Source organism: Hyperolius riggenbachi, chromosome 1 (genome assembly GCF_040937935.1).
Source record: "Hyperolius riggenbachi isolate aHypRig1 chromosome 1, aHypRig1.pri, whole genome shotgun sequence".
Classification (NCBI taxonomy): domain Eukaryota; kingdom Metazoa; phylum Chordata; class Amphibia; order Anura; family Hyperoliidae; genus Hyperolius; species Hyperolius riggenbachi.
In genome coordinates, this window is record NC_090646.1 from 567,452,730 (window position 1) to 567,462,900 (window position 10,171).

Sequence of the window (10,171 nt, forward strand, 5' to 3'; positions counted from 1 at the left end):
CACACAGACAGACAGGGGGCTTTATAATGTGCCCAAAAGCACTTACACTACAGCTTGTAATGTCCCCAACAGCACTGACCCTACTCTCTATAATGTCCCCAACAGCACTGACCCTACTCTCTATAATGTCCCCAACAGCACTGACCCTGCCTGTAATGTCCCCAACAGTACTGACCCTACTCTCTATAATGTCCCCAACAGCACTGACCCTACTCTCTATGTCCCCAACAGCGCTGACCCTGCCTCTAATGTCCTCAACAGCACTGACCCTACTCTCTATAATGTCCCCAACAGCACTGACCCTACTCTCTATAATGTCCCCAACAGCACTGACCCTACTCTCTATGTCCCCAACAGCACTGATCCTGCCTGTAATGTCCTCAACAGCACTGACCCTACTCTCAATAATGTCCCCAACAGCACTGACCCTACTCTCTATAATGTCCCCAACAGCACTGACCCTACAGCTTGTAATGTCCCCAACAGCACTGACCCTACTCTTTATGTCCTTAACAGCACTGACCCTACCTGTAATGTCCTCAACAGCACTGACCCTGCCTGTAATGTCCCCAACAGCACTGACCCTACTCTTTATGTCCCTAACAGCCCTGACCCTGCCTGTAATGTCCTCTACAGCACTGACCCTACACTTTATAATGTCAGCAGAAGTGACCCTACAACCTGCAATGTCCCCAGCAGACCTACTGTCCCTAAAGCCTACAGTGTTCCTACCATCACTGTGCCTACAGCCTATAATGTCCCCAGCAGCACTTATACTTTCTATAATGTCCCCAGCAGCACTGTCCCCGCACTGGATGGAGTCCCCAGCAGCACTGTCCCTACAGCGGATGAAGTCCTCAGCAGCACTGTCCCTACAGTGGATGAAGTCCTCAGCAGCACTGTCCCTGCACTCGGTGAAGTCCCCAGCAGCACTGTCCCTGCACTCGGTGAAGTCCTCAGCAGCACTGTCCCTGCTCTCGGTGAAGTCCCCAGAAGCACTGTTCCTAGACTGAATGAAGTCCTCAGCAACACTGTCCCTGCTCTCCGTGAAGTCTCCAGCAGCACTGTCCCTACAGTGGATGAAGTCCTCAGCAGCACTGTCCCTGCACTCGGTGAAGTCCCCGGCAGCACTGTCCCTGCACTCGGTGAAGTCCTCAGAAGCACTGTTCCTAGACTGAATGAAGTCCTCAGCAGCACTGTCCCTGCTCTCCGTGAAGTCTCCAGCAGCACTGTCCCTACAGTGGATGAAGTCCTCAGAAGCACTGTCCCTGCATTCAGTGAAGTCCCTGGCAGCACTGTCCCTGCACTCGGTGAAGTCCTCAGCAGCACTGTTCCTGCACTCGGTAAAGTCCCCAGTAGAGCCGGGTGGTGGAGGTGAGGCTCTTGCAGTATCTCCACTTGCTCTTGCCGATGATGAGGCTGCTTTTAGCATTATTTAAGCTACGCGAAGCTCTGTGCGCTCAGTTTCCCGGTAGGACGCGTTGTGATCAGGCAGGCATCCCCCTTCTGCCGTCTCCGCACTCTCCCCCGGAGCCCGACCAGCGAGCAGCACCTGGCTCCTGTCCATCAGGGAAGCACGTGGAGGGGGCGGGGATTATCGTTCTGTCACTTCATAGGACCCTCATCATTCCCGTGTAGTCAGGCTGGTCCTGAAGACACTGGGGCTCCTCGCCTCCTCCCCCTTGCAAGCTGCTGCTGGGTCACACCTCCTCCATCCATCCACGTTTGATCACTATACTATAGCAGGAAACCCCTGCTGTAAAACCAATGAGGTTGTTTTCTGCCTGGGAGTCCTATGTGTCAAAGCGACTTCTTCTACTCAGAGAGAGTGTAGGGTTAAATAACTGTCAGCGCCCCCTCCCCCAGCAATGATGTCATTGTGATATGTTAACACATGGGATGTAGCAGCAGGCTCAGCCAGAATGTATGGAGATTGAGATATGCAATGCAATGTCATTCTATGGAAACATTCCTTGTTTTCTGGTAATTTACTTGCAATTCCCTAGTGTTGTGTTTGTGGTTGCTTCTTGGCTGAATGGCGTTGTCTGTGTGCTACTCACTATTCCCCAGTGTGCAGCATCTTTGTGTTCAGCATCCTGCAAACATTTCTATCTGATGAAGAGTGCAGCTCCATAGAAAAGACTGTGAAGGTATGGCTCTCATACTACATCGAAGGGGGTAAGATTGGTCTGTGATCTTTCATTTTCCAAAGACTATAGTCTGATGTGTGTAGCCACCTTAAGACTAGTCAGTGTGATGCTAATACAGTAATTCCAAGTTGATGATAATTTTATGCAAACTTGTAAAGCTACTGCTGCATATGGGTGGTCAATTTTCAAGGTTCATACATTTACATAGACTTAGCATACACTTTTTATTAACTCAAAATTATTAGCATCTCATTGACCATCCCCAGTCTGCTATATGATATAGATTATTATTTATTTATAAAGCTCCAACATATTTAGTGGTAATTCAGACATTGGTGTACAGCAATAGACAAATACAGAACTGGTACAAAATACAGAATTGGTGATCACAGTGACAAAAGTAACATGATGAATACAATGTATAAGGCCTCTACACTGCACGCGATTCCGATTCAGATTCCGCTTTTTAATCAGTTTTTACATCCGATTCAGATTCCGATTTGCAGTGTGCAGGGAGCAAACTGCAAATCAGAATCTGAATCGGATGTAAAAACTGATTAAAAAGCGGAATCTGAATCGGAATCGCGTGCAGTGTGCAAGAGGCCTAACGGAGTGCAAGACAAAATGAATACCAAATTCTAAGGCCACATACACACATCAGACCATAGTCTTTGGAAAATGAAAGATCACAGACCAATCTTACCACCCTTCATGTAGTATGAGAGCCATACTCTACACAGTCTTTTCTATGGAGCTGCACTCCCCATCAGAAATAAATCTTTGCAAGATGGGGACACAGATGCTGTACAGACACAAAGGATCGGTATCTGCAAAAGATCTGTTCCTGCCAAAGATCCGTTCCTGCAAATTGCATTTATAGTCTATGAGATCTGCAGATCCTCATACACACCTTGTTTAACTGACATTCATCTGCAGATCAGACAATCATCTGCAGATCTGAAAATCCATCCTGGTGGATCTGATCTGCAGATGAAGTCTGTTAAACAAGGTGTGTATGATGATCTGCAGATATCATAGACTATGAATGCATTTTGCAGGAACGGAACTTTAGCAGGAACAGATCTTTTGCAGATACTGATCTTTTGAATGTGTACAGCATCTTTGTGTGCAGCATCTTGCAAAGATTTTATCTGATGGGGAGTGCAGCTCCATAGAATAGACTGGGAAGGTATGGCTCTTCTACTACATGGAAGGGGGTAAAATTGGTCTGGGATATTTCATTTTCCAAAGACTATGGTCTGATGTGTGTATGAGCGTTAAGACACAAAAGAGTGAGAGAGCCCTGCCCTTGCAATCTATAGATGGGGTGAAGCTGCCTGGAGGGGGTTTAATATATACCAACTTAAAGAGGAACTGTCTTGAAAATCTTAAAATTTAAAATACATACAAATAAGAAGAACATTTCTTTCACAGTAAAATGAGCCATAAATTACTTCTCTCCTATGTTGCTGGCATTTACAGTAAGTAGTAGAGATGTGACATTACTGACAGGTTTTGAGCTAGTCCATCTCTCCATAGGGGATTCTCAGCATGGCCTTTATTCTTTATAAAGACACTCCCTTAAAAAGAGTTATACAAAGATGCTGGCCAGCCTCCCTGCTCGCTGTACACTATTTTGGCAGTTGGGCAGAGCAACTGTCATTCACTAAGTGCTTTTAAAATTAAAGAAAACCCAGAGAACCCCCTATGAGAAGATTGGCTAGTCCAAAATCTGTCGGTAATTACAGATTTCTACTTCTTACTGTAAGTGACAGCAACATAGGAGTAAAGGAATTTACTTCTTATTTGTATGTGTTTTAAATTTTAAGATTTTCACGACAGTCCCTCTTTAACCACCCTGGCGTTCTATTGATTGTGCCAGGGTGGCGGCACAGCGGTATTTTTTTTTGTTAAATCATGTAGCTAGCCTAGCGCTAGCTACATGGTAGCCGCTGAGCAGCGGCATCCCCCCGCCCCTTCTGATCCCCTCCGGCGATCAGAGCAAACAGGAAATCCCGCGTGTTACGCGTCGGGTAGCGGCGGATCAGCGGCGATCATACATAGCATGCAGCTAGCAAAGTCATTACCGCCAAGGTGGTTAAAGGGACACTTAAGTCAAACAAAAAAAATGAGTTTTACTCACCTAGGGCTTCCAATAGCCCCCTGCAGCTGTCCGGTGCCCTCGCCGTCTCCCTCCGATCCTCCTGGCCCCGCCGGCAGCCACTTCCTGTTTCGATGACAGGAGCTGACAGGCTGGGGACGCGAGTGATTCTTCGCGTTCCCAGACACATTAGCACCCTCTATGCTGCTATATGGTATATGATATATGCTATAGCAGCTTAGATGGCGCTATTGTGGCCAGGAACGCGAAGAATCACTCGCGTTCCCAGCCTGTCAGCTCCTGTCACCGAAACAGGAAGTGGCTGCCGGCAGGGCCAGGAGGATCGGAGGGAGATGGCGGGGGCACCGGACAGCTGCAGGGGGCTATTGGAAGCCCCAGGTGAGTAAAACTCATTTTTTTTTGTTCGACTTAAGTGTCCCTTTAAAGAGTAGTGTAAGTTATTTGCTTAGCTCCTGTGTTGGTTTTTGTTTAAAGGTTACTGTGCTGTTGTTGTGTATCTTTTAGGAGGAGGAGTTCTGAGTTCAGGTCCATGGGGCTGTCTCTGCAGATGTAAACAAGGTAACACATTAGAAACAATGGCCCTGATTCACTAATATGTAGCAAAATGTGTGTTTACACCAGCAGCATAACACATGTTGCGCACATACTACATAGCTCCCAAATGTCCCTCTTTTGGAGGGACAGTCCCTCTTTGGGAACCCAGCCCCTCTGTCCCTCTTTCTTCCTCATGTGTCCGTCTTTCAGGACTGATGTACAGTTCTATGTAATTATTTTATCTACTGAAAAATGTGTTTCATAGACTCTAAACTATTCCCATCCTTTAAATTGATATATTCCGTATGTTAAATTGAATGAAAACTAATGATGCTAGAAGGTATGGGTGCGGTTTGAATGATAAAACTACCGTACATCTTTTAAATGCTAAATTCTTTGCGGTATGCATAATGAGGGGTGTGGTGGGGGCATGGTTAGAGGTGTGGCAGGGGTGTGTTTTAAATGTGTCCCACTTTTTTATGTCAGAAAGTTGGAAGATATGCATACATATTCTTCTGAAACATGCATTATACTAGGAATGCATGCATTGTGTAAATTACGCAAGTTGTGCTATCTGCATAATGCAGGTTACGTTACTTTCATAAACTCGACCAGAGTGGCATCCAGGATCCAACTGCACATGCGCGAAATATAGTATATCCAGTTCAAAGGTCCTGACCACTGGTGGGATTTAGTACAGGACAGATTGTGGAAAAATCGAGCCTTGCTGGGAGGAATGGAGGACACGGTCCTGCACTGGCTGCCATAGTGGAATCTTTTTTTAATATGCTTTAGGAAAGCATTTATGTATAATTAAAGTGCACTACTAACAAATTTACTTTATATATATACTTAGGGCCAGTTCTAGACTACTTGCTGTCTGAAGCAAACATTTTGACCCCCCCCCCCCCTTCATTAAAGGACAACTGAAGTGGGAGGGATATGGAGGCTGCCACATTAATTTCCTTTTAAACAATACAAGTTGCCTGGCAGTCCTGCTGATCTATTTGATTGCAGTAGTGTTTTAATCACACCAGAAACAAGCATGCAGCTAATCCAGTCAGATCTGAAAATAAGGTCAGAAAGGGCTGGTGCACACCGAGCGGCTTTTTGGGCGTTTTCAGATCCGCTTGCGGCTGCGGATCTGCTTGGTCAATGTATCTCAATGGGCTGGTGCACACCAGAGCGGGAGGCGTTTTGCAGAAACGAAAAATGCCTGGGTGAGGCATTTTTTGGATTGCGGATGCGTTTCTGCCTCAATGTTAAGTATAGGAAAAACGCAAACCGCTCTGAAAAACGGCACTTCAGAGCGGTTTGCCAGGCGGTTTTTGTTACAGTAGCTGTTCAGTAACAGCTTTACTGTAACAATACAGGAAATCTACTACACCAAAACCGCTAGACAAAACCGCAAAACGCTAGCTGAAACGCTACAGAAAAAGAAGAAAAAGCGTTTCAAAATCTGCTAGCATTTTGCGGATCTGCTAGCGGGTTTTGGTGTGCACCAGCCCAAACACCTGATCTGCTGCATGCTTGTTCAGGGTCTATGGCTAAAAGCATTAAGGTGTGTACACACATGCGACTATAGTCGTTTGAAACGATCGTTACCTGATCATTTCAAACGACGATCGTTTAAAAAAAACAGCCAACGATCATTAAGTCAAACGATGGACGAGCCAGATCGTTATGAACGAAAGATCTGTCCTGGCGGATTTTTTTAAACAACGATCATTAGCAAAAGTAGTACATCGTTAAAAAACGGTCGTTCATGCGCACTTCGTTTTATAGTCACAGCACATTACATTTTCCCCTCGCGATGTAACGTTCGTTCTATGATTGTGCCCAGTGACGCGTTGTATACTACATAATTATACCATAATTTTTATTTTAACAGGACAAAGTATATTTTTGTATGTTTTGTCAACACTATATTATCTAGATGCTCTACTACATACCGACAGTATGAAATAGAAATTTAGTTATGTCATATGCGTAACGTTAGCTTTACAGTGTAACGTACCGCAGAGCCGGGACAAGGTCCTCCAGCACCCAAGGCTGAGACACCAAAGTGCGCCCCCTCCATCCCTCCCACCCCAGCCGTCACACACTGATTGCTATTAGACTAAGAGGCGCCACAGGGCCCACAACCTCCCCAACACCTTAATATCTAGTTTTCTGGCTTGCAGTCACTGCCATGTATCCCCTTTTCTTATTTCTTTCTGCTTCAAACACAATTAGGAAAGACAGCTGAATGAATTCTGCGCCCCCTCCTACTCTGCGCCCTGAGGCTGGAGCCTCTCCAGCCTATGCCTCGGCCCGGCCCTTAACGTACGCTTTGAACCATTTGTTACGTGCGGGAGGAACTTGCTATGATGTAACTTCCAGGAACAGTATGTGGTGTTGTTCCGGATCGTTCGTTAACAAATGATCAGATCGTTACACACCTTTAAAAGCTAGGTCAATTCACAATGAATGATCGTTGTCGTATGTGTGTACGTAGCTTTTGAGGCAGAGGATCAGCGGGACAGCCAGGCAACTGGTACTGCTTAAAAGGAAATAAATATGGCAGCCTCCATATTCCTATCACTTCAGTTGTCCTTTAAAATCATGTTTCTCTTTTTCTCTCTGTTTACATTCCTTCCCCCTCCCTGCTGCAATGACTGTGCAGACTTTAATGGCCCGTACTCACGGGCTGCAGAAGTGGCCTGTCGCCAGCACACGTGAGCGTGCTAGCGACAGGCCGGCGACAGCTTCTCTCCAGGTCCCTCCGCGTACACACGCGGAAGAGGGACCAGTGGCGAGACGGAAGCTGTCGCCGACGTTCCTCCTCCCCCCGCCGGAAGCTTCATTCACCTCTATGGAGGTTGCTGTCGCTAGTCCGCGTACTCACGCGGACTAGCGACAGTTGCGGCGGAGGTGCGGCGGCGACTGTTGCCATGCGATTGAAACTTTCAATCGCATGGCGACAAGAGCGGCTGGCGACAGTTCGGGGTGCGCGCGCGTGCGACGGCCCATACTCACGGGCGACCTGTCGCCGCAACACGCGCGCGCCGCGTGTTGAGGCGACAAAAGTCCCCCGTGAGTATGGGCCATAACTGTATTGTCCTATTTATTGTATGTGCTACATCAGCTCATTCCACAATTCACAAATCTGTTGTGCTACTGGCTGGCTGCAACAAAATATCTAAACAGACAATACATTTCCTGACAATAAAATGTTACTATTTCTCATGTTATTTGCAGATATGAATAACTATGAATAATTAGTAAAGTAGTATCTTAATATATGATGGAAGAACTAATGTTTTTGTATAAACATACTTACAGCCATCCACATGGAGCTCTGGTTTGATGTGGTTTGTGTGTGTCCATGCGCTTATTCTGCCTGGTTGAAGTATGATGTTGAGAGTTGAGAAGAGGAAGAAGAGGAGGGTGAAGCACTTCTGCACAGTGGTCTTGGTCACATGGCAAACAAGCTCTTGGTGCAGGCGGGCAACAGCAGCCATACGTAGTGGTGGAGGTGGAGCGGCCGTGGCAGGAGGCAAGGTGGTCCCGGCCAAAGAAGCAGCAGATGCTGTCTCATTCCTGGGTGAAGAGGCCGATGCTCCTCCACTGTAGTTCTAGGAAGAGGACGAGGCACCGGGTCACTCACTCGGTCTTAGCGGTTTAGTGACGGGATCACCAGCCGCACATCCTGCTTCCTCTCTGACTACAGCATCACCTCATGTTACCCGGCAGCACTTACTAACAGGTCACATGAGGTACCGCTGTAGCCATGGATACAGGACACTGGACGGGGTGGCTGGAGATTCCATTGTTGGAACAAGTGAGCAGGCGAGTGCCGCAGCACTGCATCTACGTTACATTGATGAGTGGGATATTTGGGGAGGGGAACCACCGCCCTCTAATTGTTGCTGCCCTGAAGCACTTGATGCACATTTCTTCGTGGAAGAACCAGCCCTGTATAAAGTACTTTAGATCATGTTCCCCAAAGCAGGGTACCCGTTAAACACCATCTTTCAGAAAGGGGTACAGTCTGCAATAATGCATTAATGCTGTAGTGTAGTGCACTTGCTGCTAAAGTTTCTGTAATTCCAACTCACTAAAGAATGAGGTAGAGTTATTACTGTTCTGTTTGCTTAGTTATCACTGTTCTGTTTGTTTATTCAGATACGTATGATGCTTGGGATTACATTCTCATTATGTGTTTTGAAATGTATTCTTTGCCTTTTACACTGGATTAATGACTGTTCTCTTTTTATGCTGACATGCTTCAATAAACTTTCTTTGAATAATAAAAAAGAAATAAAGCACACCTGTCACCTGCCCCCCCACCCTCCCCCCCCCAAAAAAAATACCACAGTACCTTGTGTCCAAATAGCAAGCAATCCATGGGGCTGGCACCACCAGTAATGTAAAACAATGCTCTATTACTGGAACGTCATTAAAATGACATCCCATGGTGCAATCACTCCTTGGTACTCTTCAATGCAGTCATCACAGGAATGGAAAAGCACAAAAAAGAAGAATGAAGTTGAAAACTTGTACTATAGATGATGATTTTTTTTCCACATGTGTGTTTACTGATAGAGTACTTTAGATAGGCTTTGCTTTTAACTAGTACCAGGGAGATTTCAGCTGACCTTAGTTACCCTTTAAACGGCCATTTACTGAGAGCTTGTGAAAGCTGCCATTGCTGATCCCATTCTAACAAATGCTTATTTCCTACATGTAAATCTTGTTTTGAATTCAATAGTTAATGAGCCACACACATGCAGCGAGCATGCAGAGAGTGGTACATGAGTGGAGACAGAACACCTCAGACTGAGTGCTAGCAAGTGTTAGAATCATGGGATTTAACAATCCCATGATTCAATCAACTGCAGTGCTGGGGGAATATTAGCTTGCCCAGCAGTGCGAGAAAGAACTAGATTGGATTTTTTTTATTTTCCCAAGTTGCTTTTAAATGTGTGGAGTCAATGTTACCTGGAAAAAATGAGGGCAGATGAGCCAGAAATGTATAATTTGTTTTACCCAGGCGATGAGACAGATCACTCATTTCAGAATAGAACTTTTTGCCCCATTGTTTATTTCTTTTATACTATTTTAATAAAAGTTTGAAACAAAATAGCACCCAAGGTGTTTTTACTTCTTCCCAATACCAGCTGGTATTGCCAGAATAGCTGAGCCTAACAGCATGGGACTTTGCAAAAATATGTCCCCCTTCTAGTAAAACCCTCAACAATTTCAAGGTCAAAGGGCTCATCCCTAATTTGATACAGGAGAGGTGGAGCAGCTTCCCCACACGTGACACTAGGTCCTGGGGAGGGCTTATGTAGAATTTGTGAGCCCACTGTAAAAATACAGG

General features: G+C 45.9%; 1 long non-coding RNA gene across 1 annotated transcript; it reads left to right on the forward strand.

Annotated features, from left to right (window-relative positions):
- Window positions 1-1,892: 1,892 nt before the first annotated feature.
- Window positions 1,893-9,933, forward strand: LOC137527197 (uncharacterized). The gene is made up of 3 exons (XR_011023165.1): window positions 1,893-1,983; window positions 4,777-4,830; window positions 8,131-9,933. It is a non-coding gene; the product is annotated as an uncharacterized lncRNA (long non-coding RNA).
- Window positions 9,934-10,171: the final 238 nt, after the last annotated feature.